The 20763-nt window shown below is 45.2% G+C and overlaps 1 long non-coding RNA gene across 2 annotated transcripts in view; it reads left to right on the plus strand.

Annotated features, from left to right (window-relative positions):
• LOC127607756 (uncharacterized) overlaps positions 1-20763 on the plus strand; it is a 110095-nt gene that overhangs the window by 30032 nt on the left and 59300 nt on the right. The window contains exon 3 of one of the 2 annotated variants that reach the window (XR_007964133.1): positions 2359-2480. The exons of the other annotated variant lie outside the window; for it this stretch is intronic. This is a non-coding gene — a long non-coding RNA (uncharacterized LOC127607756). Of the gene's footprint in view, positions 1-2358; positions 2481-20763 lie in introns of those variants that run through there. 2 annotated transcript variants of the gene reach the window in all.

Consider the following 20763-nt stretch of genomic DNA (forward strand, 5'->3'; position numbering starts at 1 on the left):
TAACATTGTACTCGTGATTTTAACTGCTTTTTGTAAGGTGTCCTTGAGTTTCTAGAAAGGCGCCCACAAATAAAATATTATTACTAGCTTATTACTAGCTTATTACTAGCCTCCGGGCGGCTCATCAGCTAGTTCCTGCGGAAGGCTGGTAAGGTGGTGGTTCGGCCCACAAAATTGTTGTTGCTTGGTTCAACTTTTTTGTTCATCTTCATTGCTTATCGCGAAAATAAAGAGATGTTTAGCTCTACTAAATAACTTAACAATTTCATTGCAATGCTTGTGGGTAGACAACATTTTTTCGCTAAGATGCCCGCGCGATCGTAGTGAGCCACTGCCTGAGCGGCGCAGTGGCGGCGCGTAGCGGCGCGGTGAAGTAGGTACGTTTTGAAAAGGGACAGACGGAAGGACAGACCGCGTGCGGGACCACGCGCAATATATATATAGATTATTATCGTGAGGGGAGGTGCTCAAAAGATTTCTTGCAAAACGTACGACGGCACGATCACATAATACCAAATGCAAAGACCGAAAATGATACAAACTAACAAAGAAACAAGACGCTCAACAGTGAAATATGTGGGGGGGGGGGGGGGGGGGGGCTTTCGTTTGGTTTGCGCTACCTCCAGGCGGTTTTGCGCCGTCTCCTTATTCACCTGCTAGGCTGGGAAAAAAAAAAAGTCCGGGGTGAAATTTACTTGGTTGATATTTTGTGAAGTGGTTGCATAAAATTGAAAAATACTAACGTGGTGAAAAGCTATCAGGGGGGGGGGGGGGGAAAGGAAGCTAGGTAACGAGGATGAGGAGTGTCAGGTATGGCTCAGGACGGAACGCCCACTCTCCGTTTGGAGACTGAAAAAAACAAAGCAAACAAAACAAGATCGTGACGGTAACCCCTCAACCTCGCCCTCCTCCCGCACTCGCCCCAGGCCCGAGGCAGAAACGGGTTATTCAACATCGTACAGATGCCCAGTCGATTTATTTTTTTTTAATTTAGCGCTTTGTGTTGCTGTGGCGGCCCGGTAGTCCAGTGGTTAGCACGTGGGCTTCACAGTGCAGAGGTACCGGGTTCGATTCCAGCTCCGGCCTCCCTGTGTGGAGTTTGCATGTTCTCCCCGGGCCTAGGTGGGTTTTCTCCGGGTGGTCCGGTTTCCTCCCACATTCCAAAAACATGCGTGGCAGGCTGATTGAACACTCTAAATTGTCCCTAGGTGTGAGTGTGAGCGTGGATGGTTGTTCGTTTCTGTGTGCCCTGCGATTGGCTGGCAACCGATTCAGGGTGTCCCCCGCCTACTGCCCGAAGACAGCTGGGATTGGCTCCAGCACCCCCCGCGACCCTAGTGAGGATCAAGCAGCTCGGAAGATGAATGAATGAATGAATGTGTTGCTCAAGTGAGCGTTATTGCACGGTTGGACGACGCAAATTTGGACCAGAAAGTGACGTCACAAACATTTACAGCAATGATTGTCCTCCTGTTTAAATCGAAGCTGCTATCTCGAAGCGATTAGCCATCTTGAAGGCGTTAACAACTTTGTTACTTCAAGTTCCGTTTGAGGGATGGACAAGCCATACTGCCCTCTCCCGGCCGTAATCCATTCATATCCAGAAATGTGGTGCTGAATTTAAATTTTTGACTGCAAAATGGTTTCCTGAACTTGTATATGGAAAAAAAAATAGTTTCCTGGGCTCGTAAACAAACCCCATTGGGTTTAAAATGGTTAAAAAAAAACACATGGAGTTTTTCCATGATGAAGTTCTCCAGTCAAATTGGAGCTGCAAAAAGCGCCTCAAGTTACGCAAGTGTCAAATCCAGTTTATTTTCTGATTCAAATAAGATTATGTGAAAGGGCGCAGTGCAATTTCACAGAGCACATGATAAAACATGGTTTAAAAAAAAGCCCCGACTTTTCATCGTTAGTCCCCCCCGCGGCCATGCGGTAAAAGAAGCAATAAAATGCAATTACCGGCAGGACATATGGATTGTAAGACGCCACGTCTTTCACAATGTACGTTGCTACGTTGCAACGGAGACTAAACAAAAGTTAAGAGGCACAAAAGTGTCGGCATGGTCTGAAATTTATAGCTAGGCAGTTTGTCTTTTTGTCTCCTGCGGTGCTGGGTTCCGTGGCTTAGCCCCTCTTACTTACCGTGTCGTCAGACTAAAAGCACTTTTATGCAGAGGGATTCGCACAGTCGCCTCGGAGAGAGAAATACGAGTGAGATGCTCATGACAGTCTGTCTGGCTGACGAATTGAGTCGGGACAACTGAGGCGAGACCATTCAGTGCCTTATACATGGGCCTCGCATCCGCAACATGATGAAAAGTGGCCCGGTTGAAATGATTGTACTTTTGGTCACAGTCACAAGCACGTTTCGGAGGCGTGGTAAGCCTGAGCCAACCGACAGCGAACTGAACCCACCTTCATCCACATGCATCGTCAGCACCGGGGCGCACCATGGATGCGTCCTCGCTCCCCTGTTCTTTTCTGTTTTGACGCAAACGACTGCATCTCACTGCACCGGGACGACATCGCAACACATTACAATACAATACAATACAATACGTGCTGATTTATATAGCGCTTTCACAACAGCGGCAGCTGTAACAAAGCGCTTTACAAAACAGTTAACATAAAGTAAAATAATAAACACAACACATAACATAAAACACGGACAGTCGTTCAATCTTCACCACTTTTCCGTCACACGCTTTGTTGTTTGAAGTGGTTTGAGATGAAAGAGGAGAGAATCAAAGTGTCCTTTAACCAGTGGATCAGAGACATCATGCTCAAAATGTGCACACGTCGACTACAAGCTAAGTTTCAAAGTCAACAAGAAGCTGTAGCATCCATTGACGAAAAAAGAGATTGGTTCACTTCTCCTGTCCCATGGAAATCCGCTTCAATTCCAAGCTGCGACTCACGGTTTCAAATACGCATCGGCGCTCTTCGCCAACGCTCCTTTCTCCTCATCCTCAACTTCAGCGGCCATCCATCCAGCCGCACCAACGCCGACTGTCCAACAACGCCGACGTATCCGCTGAACAAAACGGGGTTGTGAAAAATGCTGCCCATTACGAGCGCAAAAAACACAAGCGCCCCAGGTCTGTCCAGCACCGACAGTCAATGGCGCCGACATTCCTCCCAATCAAAATCTGTGCTGGTACAGGCGTGCTGCCGAGACGGCGCAACCACCAAGCACAGATACTGCTCCTTTGACGAATGTCGTGGCCAAAAAGCGCTGAAAACAGTCCATATCAGGTCCACACAATGAAACAACATGTGACAAAACAAAAGACAAAAACAGCAAAAAAGAAAAAAAAAAGCAAGGCTCTTGAAGAGCACTTGCCGAAGGCTGCCTACTCTGGCGCCATCTTGGAAAAAGATTGACAGGAAGTGGAGCGACCGGCGCTCTGGCGCAGGCGACACAACCTGGAAGAGGACACACTCAAGGCCGTAAAGATGATCTTGGACTTAAGGAAACCTTGCTTAGCCCAGCTGCAGCGCACACTTTCCAATGGCCCCGTGTTAACAGTTGAGAGCTTTGAGTTCCTGGCCCTCAGGACCATGAAGTGGGAGACCAACATCAACTCTGTCCTCACAAAGGACTCCTGCGGTTTCTGTTGAGGCGGTTCTCGACAACACTCATCCAGTCAGTCCTGTGTTCATTCATCACGGTCTGGCTTGGTGTGCCGACTAAGGCGGACAAAATGGAGAGTTATGACTGCCCACCCGGCATTGTTTCCAAACACTTGTTGGATCAGCATTCCCCCATTACTGGATGCTTTCTACTGCTTTTGAAAACACTGTTGGCAGATTAAAGAAGGTTCTGAGGCAACGTGCTATTTCATGATCTTAGATGAAAATCTAGTACATTTTACGCCCCGCCACCCCCCCCCAAAAAAAAACTGAATTCTGAGAATTTTCTGAAGGTCTCATGGTGTGTCTGTGGCTGAACAAATCCCTAAATTAAGAGGAATAAATGAATTGTTCCTCTGTTCCTTGGACATTGGCCAACTTCAATTTTTTCCAAAGTTACCCAACTGTACTCAGGGGAATTTTTGAGGAGAGCTATATTAAGATTCCCCCCCCACCCCCCCTTACCCCCCACGTTGTGATCACGATGGAAACTAGCTCTGATAAGATCCAACATCCTAACCCAACAACAAAGACTCGGTAGCAAACAACAAAATAAAAAAACAAAACAAAAGATCCAAAACACCTTGACGTATTTAATGTATGTCCATCCATTGTCCTCTCGCATATTTGTGGACCATATTGGCCTACACACACCACATGCAGCATATTTCCGTCCTAAATTCATGTTTGATGTCTGTCATGTAGCATGTTAGCATAATTTTTAAAATCCAAGCACCTCACGTGTACGATACATACGGTAAATGTTCTGGAATGTACAGTAGCTTACATTATAGTTGATGTCCTACACAGCTCCGATGTAGCATGTCTGCCCGAGTTATCAATTACCAATATGAATCTGTCATTTAGCTCAGTGGTCCCCCAAGCCCCGGGTGGCGGACCGCTACCGGTCTGTGGGTCATTTGGTACAGGGCTGTACAGAAAGAATAAATAACTTACATCACTTCGGTTTTATTTATTTAGGACTCTGGAATTTGGAAAAAGTACTGGATCCGCCGTTACATCCGTCTGCAGGTTGTCACTCTTGACGCAGGTCAAGATTCGCTTCTCCGTCACATGATAGGTTACCGCTAAGATATCCTTTATTTGTCCCACACTGGGGAAATTTACAGCCTCCAGCAGCAAGAATGTGGGTAGAAAGAAGAAAAAACAAACACCGTTCAATTAAGTGCAATATAAATACAAAATGGATAAATCGCAGTGCTGTTTACAATTGTCTTTCACATCATTTAATTATTATTATTATTCATTCATTCATTCATCATCCGAGCCGCTTGATCCTCACTAGGGTCGCGGGGGGTGCTGGAGCCTATCCCAGCTGTCTTCGGGCAGTAGGCGGGGGGACACCCTGAATCGGTTGCCAGCCAATCGCAGGGCACACAGAATCGAACAACCATCCACGCTCACACTCACACCTAGGGACAATTTAGAGCGTTCAACCAGCCTGCGACGCATGTTTTTGGAATGTGGGAGGAAACCGGAGCACCCGGAGAAAACCCACGCAGGCCCGGGGAGAACATGCAAACTCCACACAGGGAGGCCGGAGCTGGAATCGAACCCGGTACCTCTGCACTGTGAAGCCGACGTGCTAACCACTGGACTACCGGGCTTATTATTATTATTATTATTATTATTGTTGTTATTTTTATTCATCAGCCTGACAGCAGTCGGTAGGAACGAGCGTCGCTATCTCTCCTTCTTGCAGCGCGGGTGTAACAGTCTCTGGCTGAAGGAGCTACCAAGTGCTGTCAGGGTGGTCTGGGAGGGACTAAAATGAAAGCCAAGAGATAGCAAAATGAGTCCAAAAAGTAACGTCTATGGGAAAGGGAAAAGGCCCAGCCAGGAGATAAATGAGGAGCCTACGACTTTCAAGAAAGAGAAGGCTACATTGTGGTGAAGAAGGAGCTGAGCCAAAGGGTGAAGCTCTCAATTTACCGGTCCATCTACGTCCCAACCCTCATCTATGGTCACGAGCTGTGAGTCGTGACCGAAAGAACGAGATCCCGGATACAAGCGGCCGAAATGAGTTTTCTCCGCAGGGTGTCCGGGCTCTCCCTTAGAGATAAGGTGAGAAGCTCGGTCATCCGGGAGAGGCTCCGAGTCGATCCGCTTCTCCTCCACATCGAGAGGAGCCAGATGAGGTGGCTTGGGCATCTGATTCGGATGCCTCCTGAGCGCCTCCCCGGTGAGGTGTTCCGGGCATGTCCCACCGGGAGGAGACCCCGGGGAAGACCCAGGACACGCTGGAGAGACTATGTCACCCAGCTGGCCTGGGAACGACTCGGGATCCCCCGGGGAGAGCTGGAAGAAGTAGCTAGGGAGAGGGAAGTCTGGGCTTCCCTGCTAAAGCTGTTGCCCCCGCGACCCGGCCCCGGATAAGCGGTAGATGATGGATGGATGGATGAAGGAGTCCTACTTAAAATACGGATTTATCTCAAAGGGAGATTTACACGTACCAAGCCCACTCTGCATAACATGCGGTGATGACGAGTCGTATTTTTCATGCGCTTTGTATTTGCGGCGTATTTTATTTTAAAGGCAAGTTTATACTTTACCGCAGCGGCCACAGAGCGTTGCGGCCGGATACGACGTTCCTCGTGTCATGATTCATGTTCATCGTTATGGTTCAGAAATACCACAGTTGTGTCTTTTCGCTATCCGGCTTGATGACACCCGGCCGACATTGAAAGTACGTGTGGGTAGTTGTGTCTGCGTGAGCTTGTGATTGGAGGACATGTGGACAAGCCAGTGCGTCACATCCAGACCCTTAGGTCTGGGCTCTGACGCGTGCAGACATGTAATAGCCTCATTACGAAAGCCAGCCAGGCCCAAATCAAACAAGGATTCATATTCATACACGCTTTCTCCAAACACCCACACATGTGTGTACACACACACACACACACATACACACTTCATTACAAACAAGCCTCAATTTGTACATGGCCTGAAGGCTGGGTGAAGATCCACATGACGCACACACACACACACACACATAAACTCACAGATATGATTGGGGGAGAAACTGATTCCAAGAGTCAGGACGACTTGCTGGACATCAGTTTGGAAAGTGAAAGAGTGTGAGTGGCGCTTTCTTTATGATCCGAGGCGGAAAGAGCTGATTTGAAATGCTTTTGATGTTTCCTCTTCAAGTATGTTCACAGTCGGTACTGTTTTACGTGAGTAATTATTTGCATATTAGCTGTCGTGTGACTGATGTTTTTTTTTTTTTTTTTTTTACATGAGTAAATTGCACTTGAGCCTACCAAACTTTTTCTTCCCCATCTCCGCAAACTTTTTTTTTCACGAGGCTCACTGACTGGGCTTTACTGAAGCCTCGGCCTTGTGTGATATTTAGCACAGCAGCCACCGTTATTGATTATAAGAAATTTGTCACATCTCCAAAAGAGAAATTATGAGACCATGGGATCATTTTCTTCGCAAGGAAGTGCACCCCCACCCAAAAAAAACCCAACAAACGCCAATCCACACAATGCAAGAAAAATTGTCATTGATAAGCATCCGTCGAGGATATTAAGAAAATAAGAAATTCTCCGGGCGGCCCGGTAGTCCAGTGGTTAGCACGTGGGCTTCACAGTGCAGAGGTACCGGGTTCGATTCCAGCTGCGGCCTCCCTGTGTGGAGTTTGCATGTTCTCCTCCCCGGGCCTGCGTGGGTTTTCTCCGGGTGCTCCGGTTTCCTCCCACATTCCAAAAACATGCGTGGCAGGCTGATTGGACGCTCTAAATTGTCCCTAGGTGTGAGTGTGAGTGCGAATGGTTGTTCGTCTCTGTGTGCTCTGCGATTGGCTGGCAACCGATTCAGGGTGTCCCCCGCCTACTGCCCGGAGATGGCTGGGATGGGCTCCAGCACCCCCCGCGACCCTAGTGAGGATCAAGCGGCTCAAAAGATGAATGAATGAATGAATGAATGAAATTCTCCATGGTTTTAGAATGTGTGTGAGTTTTTCTCGGACAAAGTTGTCTTCTTTAACGGCTGGAGGGATCTCTGTTGCCCCGGTAATCCCGCTCAGAGTTTTGTTTTACACCTGCAAAATACAAAAAAATTTGCATACCGCGCCCCCGGTCCGGCCCCTCGGTAGTGATTGATTACCTTGGTTGAAGCTTTGAACCGCGGGTACGTTGACGCCTTTCTGTCTGGTCTATAATGAATCAACAAGTTGCAGACTTTGCAGACGACATATGTTGTCTCAAACCGTCTTTTGTTGTTCAACATCGCTTGTTTATTCCCACATTGTGACCGAGTCGAGCCTTCTTCCCTCTGTTCGCCCCCCCAACCCCCACCCTCCCTTGCTGTGACGTGATAATTGTGGTCTTCAAAACGCTCAGGCATTTGGGAACGCTGGATACGCGCCCAAATTAAATGAAACTCTCAGAATGACGAGATGCGGCGGATGCACTTCATCACTTCAATTCTGCTTTTCTCTCGACACTGTGGCTCCATTGGAAATTGGTCCATGATAGGGATGCCACAGTAGTGTTGAGATTTATGAAGACTCCAGTTTGCCGAATTTCAAAGAAATTAGATCAATCGGATTTTTCCTTTTTTTTTTTTTCCAGATAAAAATACAAGATTTCAATCCAAAGCCAATAATGTCAGGCTTGATATTCATGGCGTGGTATTAATGGCAGTCTCACTTGCCATATTTTGCTACTCATGCGAAACTCGACGTCATGATTTCTGTGGTCAAAAGACGCCGGGCACGTTTGAACTGTCTTGTGCTTCCCAAGATGCCGTTTTGAAGCTCATTTGTGGACTTAGAACCCTTCAGTGAGGGCTTTTGCGCCAGACCTGCTCCCAGCCCGCTTTTTTCAGCAGTGCCGCGGGGGCTCGTCACTCCCTTTTGGCAGCTTTCGGATTGACTTCACAGGAACTAAGACAGCTCAAGCCCCGAGGGAATTGAAGAAAGCAAGAGTGATTATTTAAAAAAAAAAAAAAGCAGCGAAAAGTGATCCAGACGATTCCAGGCCCAAAAAAATATCAGGTGCCTTACGGAAAATAGCGGAAAGGTTCGTAAAAGAACCGATACTGTGTTATCTGAATTTCACCCCGGTTTCTAAGACAGTCTACGCAACAGAGACGGAATAAGACAAACTTTACGATCTGATAGACAATCCTATAAGAAAAGCTTTATTTGTCTCTCAATGGAGAAATTCACAATTTACAGCAGCAAAATGATGAAAGGGAGAAAGCAGAAGTCAAAAAGTATGTCAATACTTGGCGTTCAACTCAGCATGACTTAGATTTGTTCTTGATTTTACTGCTTGGTGCTTTCTACCGATTATTATTATTATTACTGATTTGTCTTACTGTTTATTGTGCATGTTAATATGTCAATACTTGGCGTTCAACTCAGCATGACTTAGATTTGTTCTTGATTTTACTGCTTGGTGCTTTCTACCGATTATTATTATTATTACCGATTTGTCTTACTGTTTATTGTGCATGTTAATATGTCAATACTTGGCGTTCAACTCGGCATGACTTAGATTTGTTCTTGATTTTACTGCTTGGTGCTTTCTACCGATTATTATTATTATTACCGATTTGTCTTACTGTTTATTGTGCATGTTAATAGCAAATCAATACTTGGCGTTCAACTCAGCATGACTTAGATTTGTTCTTGATTTTACTGCTTGGTGCTTTCTACCGATTATTATTATTATTACCGATTTGTCTTAATGTTTATTGTGCATGTTAAATAGCTCCATGTACAGCACTTTGTATGCAGCGATGGCTGTTTGAAAGTGCTCTAAAAATACTGTTGACTTGACTTGATTTGAATAAATAGAAATATAAGCGTATTCAAAATGGGCGAGTGGCGGTTGAGTCCCCGGTTTTCAGGACCCGTCTGTTCAAAAGCGGGACAGCAGCCGGCGTTGAAGGAGCGGCGGAATAGCGCGGTCCGAAGGTAGTGCGGCTCTTCTGGTGCGAAAGGAACACATTTAAAAATGGGATTGGTGCTCACGTACCAAGTGGAGTAGACCACAATGTTCAACGATGTCTCGTGAAGCAAAGGGGCTGAGTCAACTGTCTCCATTTTATTGACAGCACACTGCAGGAAGTCTTCATTTCAAACACGTATCATTGAGGCCCTCTCGCAGGGCATTTTACCGAAAACCACAAACATATGTCCCCCGCATGGTGACTCGTAAATTGACTTTGACATTTCCAGATCCGTTTGTTTGTTTGCCCGTCTTTGATGTTAACAAAACATTTGACGTTTATTGAAGACTCATCTGCTTTGGTTGATTGATTTTTTATATATATATTTTTTTGTATGTTTGACGTCAGAAAAGATTTTTCTGACGTCAAACATACAAAATTTATGAGTCAAAAACGTCAAAAATTATGAGTCACGAGCCTCATTGGCTGCAAACTGCGCAGTAAATGACGCTGGTGAACTCTTGGAACTGAAGAGCGTGCAAAGATTTTGCTCCGTTTTGTGATGACGAAACGATACTTTTCTTTTTGAAGACAGATGTAACTTCCCAAAGATGGGAATAATCACTGCGTCGAACTTAATGCATGACAAATGTTACATGGCATAAAACAGGGGGTGCCCAAACGTTTTGGACCGAAGATCGACTTTTCGATCGACCAACCTCCCGCGATGGACCCGCGCACACGCACGCAGGTCCACACGCACGCCGTGATGAGCAACAACACGGAGGCACGCTATGGACTAGGCAGGGGACACCCTGAATCGGTTGCCAGCCAATCGCAGGGCACACAGAAACGAACAACCATTCGCACTCACACTCACACCTAGGGACAATTTAGAGCGTCCAATCAGCCTGCCACGCATGTTTTTGGAATGTGGGAGGAAACCGGAGCACCCGGAGAAAACCCACGCAGGCCCGGGGAGAACATGCAAACTCCACACAGGGAGGCCGGAGCTGGAATCGAACCCGGTACCTCTGCACTGTGAAGCCGACGTGCTAACCACTGGGCTACCGGGCCGCCCTCTGCTTTATTTAATTTAATTTATTTTTGGGATACTTTTTGCGAAAAGCAGACCATGAACACCAAAACAAAATAGATATTACTAACAAGTTAACAAATTACTAACAACACAAATACACACAAAATGGTTGTTTGTTTGTTTTTTTTCCCCCACTCTACACCACTCGCGATCCACTTAGGACCAGTCCGCGATCTACCGGTCGATCGCGATCGACGTAATGGGCACCCCTGGCATCAAAGTACCGTTTAAAGTCTTGCTTGAACAGCATTTCCATCAATCGCAGTGCATCGTCCACACGCCCTGAAAAATGAGCAGCTCCGGTCCATCACATCCCCGCAACGATATTTGAGCGTTGCTAGGATCTTCTTCGTTTGCAATGCCGTGTTACAAAAACCTCAACGTTGCTTTCATCTGTCGGTCCATAGAATAGCCTCCCAAATGTCTTGGGAAATACTCGGATGTTTTTTTTGTTTGTTTGTATGTTTGTTTTTTTTCCGAGGGAGTTCTTCCTCTCCAACGACGAGTTCAAAATAAGTAAGAATTTGAAAAGAGGCAAAATACTTCATTCAGGTCACAGCGGCTGAGGGGTTCTTTTTCAAAGCTGTTTGAATTGGAGTGTGCGTGTGTGTTATTTGTCAATGTGGGAAGTTCAAAAACTGCTCCTGTCCTGACAAACCTGAAACATATTTGAAGAGTTGCGTGACCGTGGCTATATAAAACCCAAGGCCACTTTGCAGGCCTCTAAAATAGTGCATATCAAGAACAGCCTCGTTGTTGGAAATCATGTAACTGGCAAATAGTTTAAATACTTTCAAGGCCCTGTCAGGACACATGTTTAAAAGCCAAATCTTATCTGCAAGAAGAAATTGACTATTTATGACATTCTTGTTCCTTTGGTTTTTGTTGTTGTTGTGTGTGTGTATGTGTGTGTGTGTGTGTGTGTGTGTGTGTGTGTCATAACACGAGCCCAATTGATTTTAATTTTTTTATTTTTTTAAAAACAACATCTGAGTCAAAATCTTCCATGCGTGCGAGCAGAGCTGCTCCACCAAGTGCAAATCGAAACAAATGTATTTTCGATCTTGGCAACGCAAAAAGCAACAGCAACACCTGTTGGAACCTGGTTGACGAAAAAAAAAAAAAAAAAAGGAGTCAAAGGCAAGCCAAAACCAATAACAGACGGAAACAAAAGCTCATGTTGGATCTTTGGGATAAACAAAACAAACAGAACAAAAAAAAGCCATGCCTAAATGGCAAATAGCAATTCTTGTTGAACCCTGTTTGGAGAATTCTGCGACAGAGCAAAAACAAACAAAAAAAAAAACCCCCGTTTGGATCCGAGGTGGGACATAGTGGCGAAGAGAAAAGAGAAGAAAAAGCAGGAACAAAATACGACAACACCTGTTGGGAGTTTGGGGTTACACTAGGACAAGGAAATAGTGCCAAAAGCGATCAAACACCATTTGGCAAAACCTTTTTGGTAAGGGAAAAAAAAAAAAGAGCATAAGCAATGAGGAAAAAATTAATAAAAAGCCCACCACATGATGGGGAACCTGTGGTTAAAGATGGAGAACAGACACTAAAAAGTCAAGTCAAGTCAGCAGTATTTCTAGAGCACTTTCAAACAGCCATCGCTGCATACAAAGTGCTGTACATGGAGCGATTTAACATGCACAATAAACAGTAAGACAAATCGGTAATAATAATAATAATCGGTAGAAAGCACCAAGTAGTAAAATCAAGAACAAATCTAAGTCATGCTGAGTTGAACGCCAAGTATTGACATATTAACATGCACAATAAACAGTAAGTCAAATCGGTAATAATAATAATAATAATAATCGGTAGAAAGCACCAAGCAGTAAAATCAAGAACAAATCTAAGTCATGCTGAGTTGAACGCCAAGTATTGACATATTAACATGCACAACAAACAGTAAGACAAATCGGTAATAATAATAATAATCGGTAGAAAGCACCAAGCAGTAAAATCAAGAACAAATCTAAGTCATGCTGAGTTGAACGCCAAGTATTGATTTGCTATTAACATGCACAATAAACAGTAAGACAAATCGGTAATAATAATAATAATTGGTAGAAAGCACCAAGCAGTAAAATCAAGAACAAATCTAAGTCATGCTGAGTTGAACGGCAAGTATTGACATATTAACATGCACAATAAACAGTAAGACAAATCGGTAATAATAATAATAATCGGTAGAAAGCACCAAGCAGTAAAATCAAGAACAAATCTAAGCCATGCTGAGTTGAACGCCAAGTACTGACATATTAACATGCACAATAAACAGTAAGACAAATCGGTCATAAAGGCGGTAGAAAGCACCAAACAGTAAAACCAAGAACAAAACTAAGTCATGCTGAGTCGAATGCCAAAGAATACAAGTGAGTTTTGAGGAGGGCTTTGAAGATGGGCAGCGAGGAGGCTTGCCGAATGTTCAGTGGGAGGTCATTCCAGAGAGAGGGACCAGCAACAGAAAAGGCTCCATCCCCTCTGAGCCTCAGTTTAGTTCTTGGTACTTCTAATAATGTCTGGTCCACAGACCTGAGGCGCCTGGCAGGTGTGTCAACTACTCATGACATAAAGTATATGATTCACATCGACCCAAATTAAAATGATTGCAAATTGTTCCCCTAGACCTCAAACTCAAGGCCCAGGGCGCAGATCTGGCCCGCCACATCATTTGAAAAGCAAATCAAACATGTTGACTTCTATGTTGCTTGCTAAAATTTTGACCAAAATTTCAAATTCTCATATGTAACTTACCGTATTGGCCCGAATATGAGCCGGTGTTTTTTGCATTGAAATAAGATCGAAAAGGCTGGGGTCGTCTTATATTCAGAGTCTAGACGTTATAGCCATTCTGGACGCTAGATGGCGCCAGATATCATTGAAGCGAATGCCGAACTTGACTCCCGCAGGCCAAAGTGAACCCCCGTCACAAAGAATAAAAATAAAAATAGCGGTAGCACAAAGAAGAAAAATAAAAAAATACATTTGAAAGAAAGAAGAGAAGAAAATAATAGATAACAGAAAGTGGAGAAAGGTAGAGACAATCTGGAGAAAAGTGGGTCGAAGATCGGCAGCTGGGGAGCAGTTATGATGTCATTTCCATTTCAAAAACCAGAAGCCGTTCATTTACGAATGTGATTGCACTTTAGTTTACACATTTAAATTTCAGATATTAAGATTTGAATGAGGAAAACTAACATGCTTTTTCTCTCCAATATATTGTTAGAATCATTTATTTCGGATGTACTGGAATTATTTTCTGTATAAAAATTAATTTGGTGTTCAAAAAGTCTTTTTTCAAACTTGAGTCTTTTATATTGTGGCCAATACGGTCCATATACTTTCTTGTTACCAAAGCCCTCATTACAGTAACTGAAACTATCGTTGAATAAACCATTATTCTTGACTTCTTTATGTAGTTTCATTACGGCCCTCCAAGGGAACCGGTAACTATAATGTGACCCGCGACATGTGTGAGTTTGACACCCCTACCCTAGACAAAAAAAAAAAAAAAAGAAAAAAGTTCTTGTTGAATTGACTTGATTGAATTGATTTTGTCAGGCGGCTGCACGAAATAAAATCATCTGATTCCAGATGTCAAAAAGCTCTTTCAAGTAGGCAAGCTCCCCCCCTTGCTGCCCATTTTTAAAATTCGCCTTCAAACTCATTTTTATCCTTTGGCATGAGATTTGATTTGTAGTTTGACCGTTTTTGTGCTTTCTACTGTCTTGGTGATTCATTTATTGTTTATTTTGTTTGCTTTTTTTAGTGGAGGAATATTTTATTAATTGTCTCGGTAACACTTGTCTTACCCTTTATTTTATAACTGATTTCCTGCCTCAGATCATCAGGTCAATTTTCACGGGTGGTATTTACAACTCTGCAAAATAGTTTCTTTTACCGTGCACCTGTTGTTAACTGGTTGGAAAACCCCGAGGAGGGAGAAAGAAAAGAGCAAAGATCAATCACAAAGACCAACCACGACAACATGTGTAGGATCCCGCGATTAGTAAAAAAAAATAAAAATAAATAAAACCCCCAAATAAACAAAACCACAAGAGACAACAACAACAACCTCTACTGAAACCTGCTTTGAGAGCCACGCAAGACAACAAGAAGACATTTTGGAACCCGTTGCGAGAACCGTGGATTGAACAATTTGGAGGCTCGCTCGTGGAACGCAGATGGAGGGAAAGAAGAGCAAAAGAAGCAACTAAAGCTCTTGTCTATCGGCGACATTATGAGAGACAACTCCTTTGGTCTTGATGTTGTTTGGTTCCTGCATGTGTTTTCAATCGGGAACATTCCACAAGATGACACGTTTTGAATAAAACTGTAATAGGCCGCAAATGGTTTCCCCCGGAAGCGTAGGCCAACGCTTCCTGCGAGCTGCACGACAGCAGACAAGATCTGACGGGTCAAGAGGAAGTCGGTTCAGGGCAACGGCGAGGTTGCGTCCGCACGGCGAGATGTTCCGTCAGGTCATCGGGAAGCTCGGGCAGCGCGGCAGAAGTTCAATCTAACAAACGGGAAATTGTTTCTGGACAACAGGAAGTCAAATCAAGTCAAAAACAGGAAGTTGCTCGGCCGAGGAACGCTGCTACCCTCTGTTGGACTTTGATGGTACTGCCACTCCGGCTTCTTCCTTCCTGTTTGTCAGAAACTTCAGTTGACAGTGTTGAGGTGGTTTCTTTGTGAGTAGAATTATTTTTGGTCTTTTTTTTTCTTTCTTCCCCAAATTATGCTTTCAAGCCAGCATGACAAACAAGTGTCGCTTTGAAATTTGGCCTTTTCATGTATGACTTTGCGTGTGTGTGTGTGTGTGTTTGTGTGTGTTTGTGCGTGTGTGTGCATTTTCGTGCGTGTGCGTGTGCGTGTGTGTGTGTGTACGTGTGCATGTTTGTGCGTGTGTGTGCATTTTTGTGCGTGTGTGTGTGTTTGTGCGTGTGTGTGCATTTTTGTGCGTGTGTGTTTGTGTGTGTGCATGTGTGTGTGCGTATGTGTGTGTGTGTGCATGTTTGTGCGTTTGTGTGTGCGTGTGTGCATGTGTGTGCATGTGTGTGTGCATGTTTGTGCATTTTTGTGCGCGTGTGTGTGTGTGTGTGTGTGCATGTTTGTGTGTGTGTGTGTGTGTGCGTGTGTGTGCATTTCTGGGCGTGTGTGTGTGTGTGTGTGTGTGTGCATTTGTGTGCATGTTTGTGTGCATGTTTGTGTGTGTGTATGTGTGTGTGTGTGTGTGTGTGCATGTTTGTGCATGTGTGCGTGTGTGTGCATGTTTGTGCATGTGTGTGTGTGTGTGCATGTTTGTATATTTAAGTGTGTGTGTGCATGTTTGTGCATATGTGTGTGCGTGTCGTGTGCGTGTGCATGTGCGTGTGCGTGTGTGTGTGAGTTATTGTATGGGACAAAGTTACACCGGCCTCGCGCTGAGCAACACAAAAGCGCGCACACGGTCACGCACAGTCAGCGTGATCCGAGTGTGGGTGTTTACGACCACATGTGCGCGGCATGCTGGGCTTTTTGCATAAAAAAAATAACAACAACCAAAAAAAAACGTAATCACGCTATTACCAGCCGCTGTCCCGCAGAGATTTTGAACTTGTTGTTGTTGTTTTTTGTGGCACCATTAAATGTTATGAGAGGTTAATAACCGTCAATAACGTTTCCTGCCCTTGTTAGCGGGTTGAAGGCGCAGTAAACGTTCCTTATTGTTTGCCTTAACGTGAAAAAGTCTGAAACGGAGCACCCGGCGGGTCTGTAGAGCTTCAAAAAAAAAAAAAAAGATTGAAAAACAGAGAAGCAGACGGTCGTTCCGGGAGGCTTTTAACGCAAGAGTGTCATTTTTTTCGACCGGATAGAATTTTGGTATTTTGCCTTGCATGCAAAATTTGCAGCTGGGCTGTCATGTCAGAATGCGTGCGAGTTGTCAATGACACCGATCGGATCCGAAAAACGAGGCATTTCCAGTGGTGTCCCAATACTTTTTTGAAAAGGGGGGGGCGGGGGGGTCAAAATCCACGACGGTGAGCTTTTCCTCTCTCGGTTTGAGGCCTCCTCCAGGCAGGAGTGTTAGTGATCCATCACAATGGTGACAGCCTGAGGGCATCCCCCCCTGCCACCTTGCCCCCCCCCCACTTTCTCCCAATCCCCCAATTTCATTTTGTACCTCGCCAGGCTGTTTTTTTTTTTTTTTAGCGGGTGCCCCACGCTAGCCCCCTCATATGATTGAAGAAGAGGACATCCTGTGGAGGAATGTCGGGGAACAGATGGACGTCCTCATTAGCTCGGCTTTGCATTGTCTCTGCGAAAAGGAAGAAGGAAAAAAAAAGGAGAGCGATAATTAGTGTGTGAGGGGAAAACGATGCTTTGAGGGCGTAATGTTTGATTGAGTGCATGGAGTGCAAAAAGGCTTCGGGTGTCGACCGGAGAGGAAGAACAAATCCACTGCAATCGTGCGACGCGACATCGACTAGCATCGGCCGCCACGCAAAAGAATGACTTCCATGTTCAAACGAGTCTGACTCTTTAACGTACAGTTTCAATTTCAAGGCTTTATATCGTCAAAAAATTGGATGTACATTTCGGCCACCTGACCGACTGATTGACTGACCTGACAAGAAGTCCGAAATCCTAACGGGAGCTGTTTGTTCATGTTTATCTGCCATTAGCTATTAGCTATTAGCTATTAGCGCGTGTGTCCCTAATGCAGGGGTGTCCAAACTTTTTGCCAAGGGGGCCAGATTTTATGTGGTAAAATGTCGGGGGGCCGACCTTGACTGACATTCTTTACATTGAACAACAATATTGTTCAAGAAATTTTAGTAAGCCAGTCTGTTTCACATTTCCATTTTTATTTTAATTTCAACAATCTTAAGAATTTCTTTTGGTTCATTTGAAACAGGAATTTGAAATATGACATATCAGTCAATATAAACACGGAGTGATGTCTCGGAGAGTGCTACTGCCCTCTAGTGTCTAAATGCTATTACTCATTTAGTGAATGCTATTACTCATTTAGCCACTAGAGGGAAGCAGTACTCTATGAAACATCACTCACCAGTCTACGAGACCTCAGTCAATGCAACACGTGTTCCATTGCGCCCAACCTGCGGGCCAGACGGCACTGATTTTATGACAGGGGCCGAGGGCCGGATGAAATTCGGCCGCGGGCCGGATTTGGCCCCCGGGCCGGACTTTGGACATGTCTGCCCTAATGAATCTTCCCAGGCAGTGAGAGTCACAAAGCAAATCCTTTTTTTTTCTTTTTCTTTTTTTTTTCCTCACACCGATTTAATAGCAATTAGCGGCTTGCGGAGCGGTCGGCCGTATCGGCTGCCGTTGCCTTCTTATCATGTGGACATCTTGCCGCCATTGCGTTTGGAATGCAAATGGCTGGCGCCGGTCATGCATTATGCATTCATTTGGGATTTCAAGTGATGCGCCTTCATGCATCATTCATGCTGCCGAGTGCGTTTAGCGCCTCGTTTGTGTTTCACGATTCCACCTGAGTTGAATAATACAACGTGCCGTCGACGTGACGGGTCGTGGGGGGGGGGGGGGGGCGCAGGTGGTGACCGCTCCGCTTGGCGCGCTCAACTCATAACTTATTTCCCTCATTGTTATACGGTCAAAAACAAACAAAAAAAAGTTACTACTTCTGCTTGTTGGAATTTCAAGCTTGGACTCTTTGTTGAGTTAGTAACGAACTAACTAACTTATTACTCTGAATCATTCCCTACGTAACCTGCCGGCCGGCTGACTGGTCACCCGACTGACCGGTTAACTGTAGAAATCTTGACTGACTGACTAATGAAGTCACAAACTGACCGGTTACGGGAACGAACTGACCGACTCGCTCATTCCAATACGTAAGCGACTATCAAAAGAATCCAAATGACAAATTCAGTCATATCAAATCTGATTGACAGGCTCATTGATGAACCGAGCGACTGACTTTTTGAGTGACTGACTGACTGGCTACTAACTACGACTTATGTGTCAGCCAAAATGAATGACTAATTCATCCATCCATCCATCCATCCATCATCTACCGCTTATCCGGGGCCGGGTCGCGGGGGCAACAGCTTTAGCAGGGAAGCCCAGACTTCCCTCTCCCCTCCCTCTCTTGTGTCCTCTCGTTTCTGTAATCTCTACGCCCCCCCCCCCATCTTCACAGCTATTCCCAAGCGTCCACATTCTTCCCTTCCGCTCCTTCTTAAACTTTCTCTGCCTCCCCGCAATCTTCTCACCCTGCACAATTGGTCTCCTCCTCCTCTGCGCATCCCTCCTCCTCCTCCTCCTTGGCATCTCGTTATCTCACCTTCCACGAGCGTCTCGTACCTCCGTCGATTCACGTATGCCCGCTTACCTGCCGCACCGTCTTATTTGGAATGCAGCGTTAACAATTTCATGCCCAGAGAGAATTCCTCTCCTCATCTACTTGATGGGGGGAAAAAAAGTGAGAAAAGGCGACTCGGAGAGGAAAGTTTTTGGCGCTTAAGTGTGTGTGTGTGTGTGTGTGAGGAGGAGGGGGGGGGGGGATAACAATGCCACACGCACACTTTAGGCAGGAGGAGGGTGAAATTGTGAGTTTATTTGCCCAAGAGTGAGTGAGGAAGATGATGAGTAAGACGAGGGATGCGTTTATCTCTCGTTGAGCACTGAGAGGGGGGAAAAGAAATGAATTCGGGGATTACCTGCTGCCTCCTGCGGGAAGGGAATCTTTGAGGAGGCAAGAAAGGGAGTGAGAGACTCGGAAAGATGAGGGAAAAGGAGGAGGAGTGGATGAAGATGAGGAAAATGGTGAGATGATGATCAGGAAGAAAAAGGTCAAAGGGGATGTGGGGATGATGATGAGGAAAGAGAGTCGATGAAAGGATGACGAGGAGGAAAGAAGGAGGGAAGATGAAGGGATGAAGATGACACGAGGGAATGAGAAGACAAAAGGATGGAGATAACCACATGGAGAGGGAAAAAAAATTATGGCATGCAGATGAGGATGACAATGACGCCGATTCGTCCTCGTAAGCATTGAACGTGTTACGAAAATAATTTAAATAATCTGAATTACACATTTAAAAAAAATAATCAGTGAATGAATTATTTATTTCTAAACATGACAGCATTCCTTTTTTGTGTGGGACTCCTACATTTTTGAAATCATTTTGCCGTTATTTGCATTCGTTGAACTTCAACACGCCGATTTTGCCAACTGCTCGGGCTGCTTATTGTCTTTAATGACCAACAGGGGGCGGCAGTGCACCGCCGAGCGAATCCTTCCACTCGTCTCACTCCAATTCAGTGTTTGCGTGGATTATCACGAGGAAATCTAATAATTATTGTTATTATCATCGAAATCCTATGACTGATAGGTTAGGATTGACAGTCAAGAGGTGATAATATATGGACACAGTACACGCCCCGCGTGTGAGTCTGTCGGCCCATCGAAATGCTTACTTGTCGGCCTGCCTTCAAATTATGCTCCGCTGTAGCCATTAAATATTGTGTGTGTAAAATGCCGAGTGTACACGAGTGTGTGCGTGCGTGCGTGCGTGTAAATAAGTGCCCTTAAGTAACGCTTGCAGGACGGACAAATGTGTGCTGAGCAAAGCGACGATTACAGAATCATTCTTCACACTCAAGGTTGGCAAAACGCGCACGCGGACGTGCGCGCGCGCACACGTCAGCGCGGCCGCGTTTAAGTAGGATTTGAGGCTTCTTCCGCTTTGACCCGAGTTTTACATTCGGTAGGGCTGCGTTTGTCATCAAAAATAAGCTGACGGGCAACAAGAAGACTCCCTGCCACCCGCTGTGAGATATGATTGCACGTTTTGGCGGGTTTTCGAAGACCTGATAAAAGTGAGCGGCCCGAGCCGAACGGTGACGTCACACACTAAGGCCATTTTGAGCAGGCCTTGTGACGTCACACGTACTTCGTGGTGGCAAAAAGTCGAAACTTCTCCCATGGCACCACGAGTCAACAAATCCTCGCGTGTCATTTGACCGAGGCAGAGCCGTAGAGAAAATTAGGGAAAATGAATTTGTTTTTTTTTTCTCTCCACGATACGAGCTAGGGACGTGACAGCTGACTC

The sequence above is a fragment of the Hippocampus zosterae genome, chromosome 9, assembly GCF_025434085.1.
Source record: "Hippocampus zosterae strain Florida chromosome 9, ASM2543408v3, whole genome shotgun sequence".
NCBI lineage: Eukaryota > Metazoa > Chordata > Actinopteri > Syngnathiformes > Syngnathidae > Hippocampus > Hippocampus zosterae.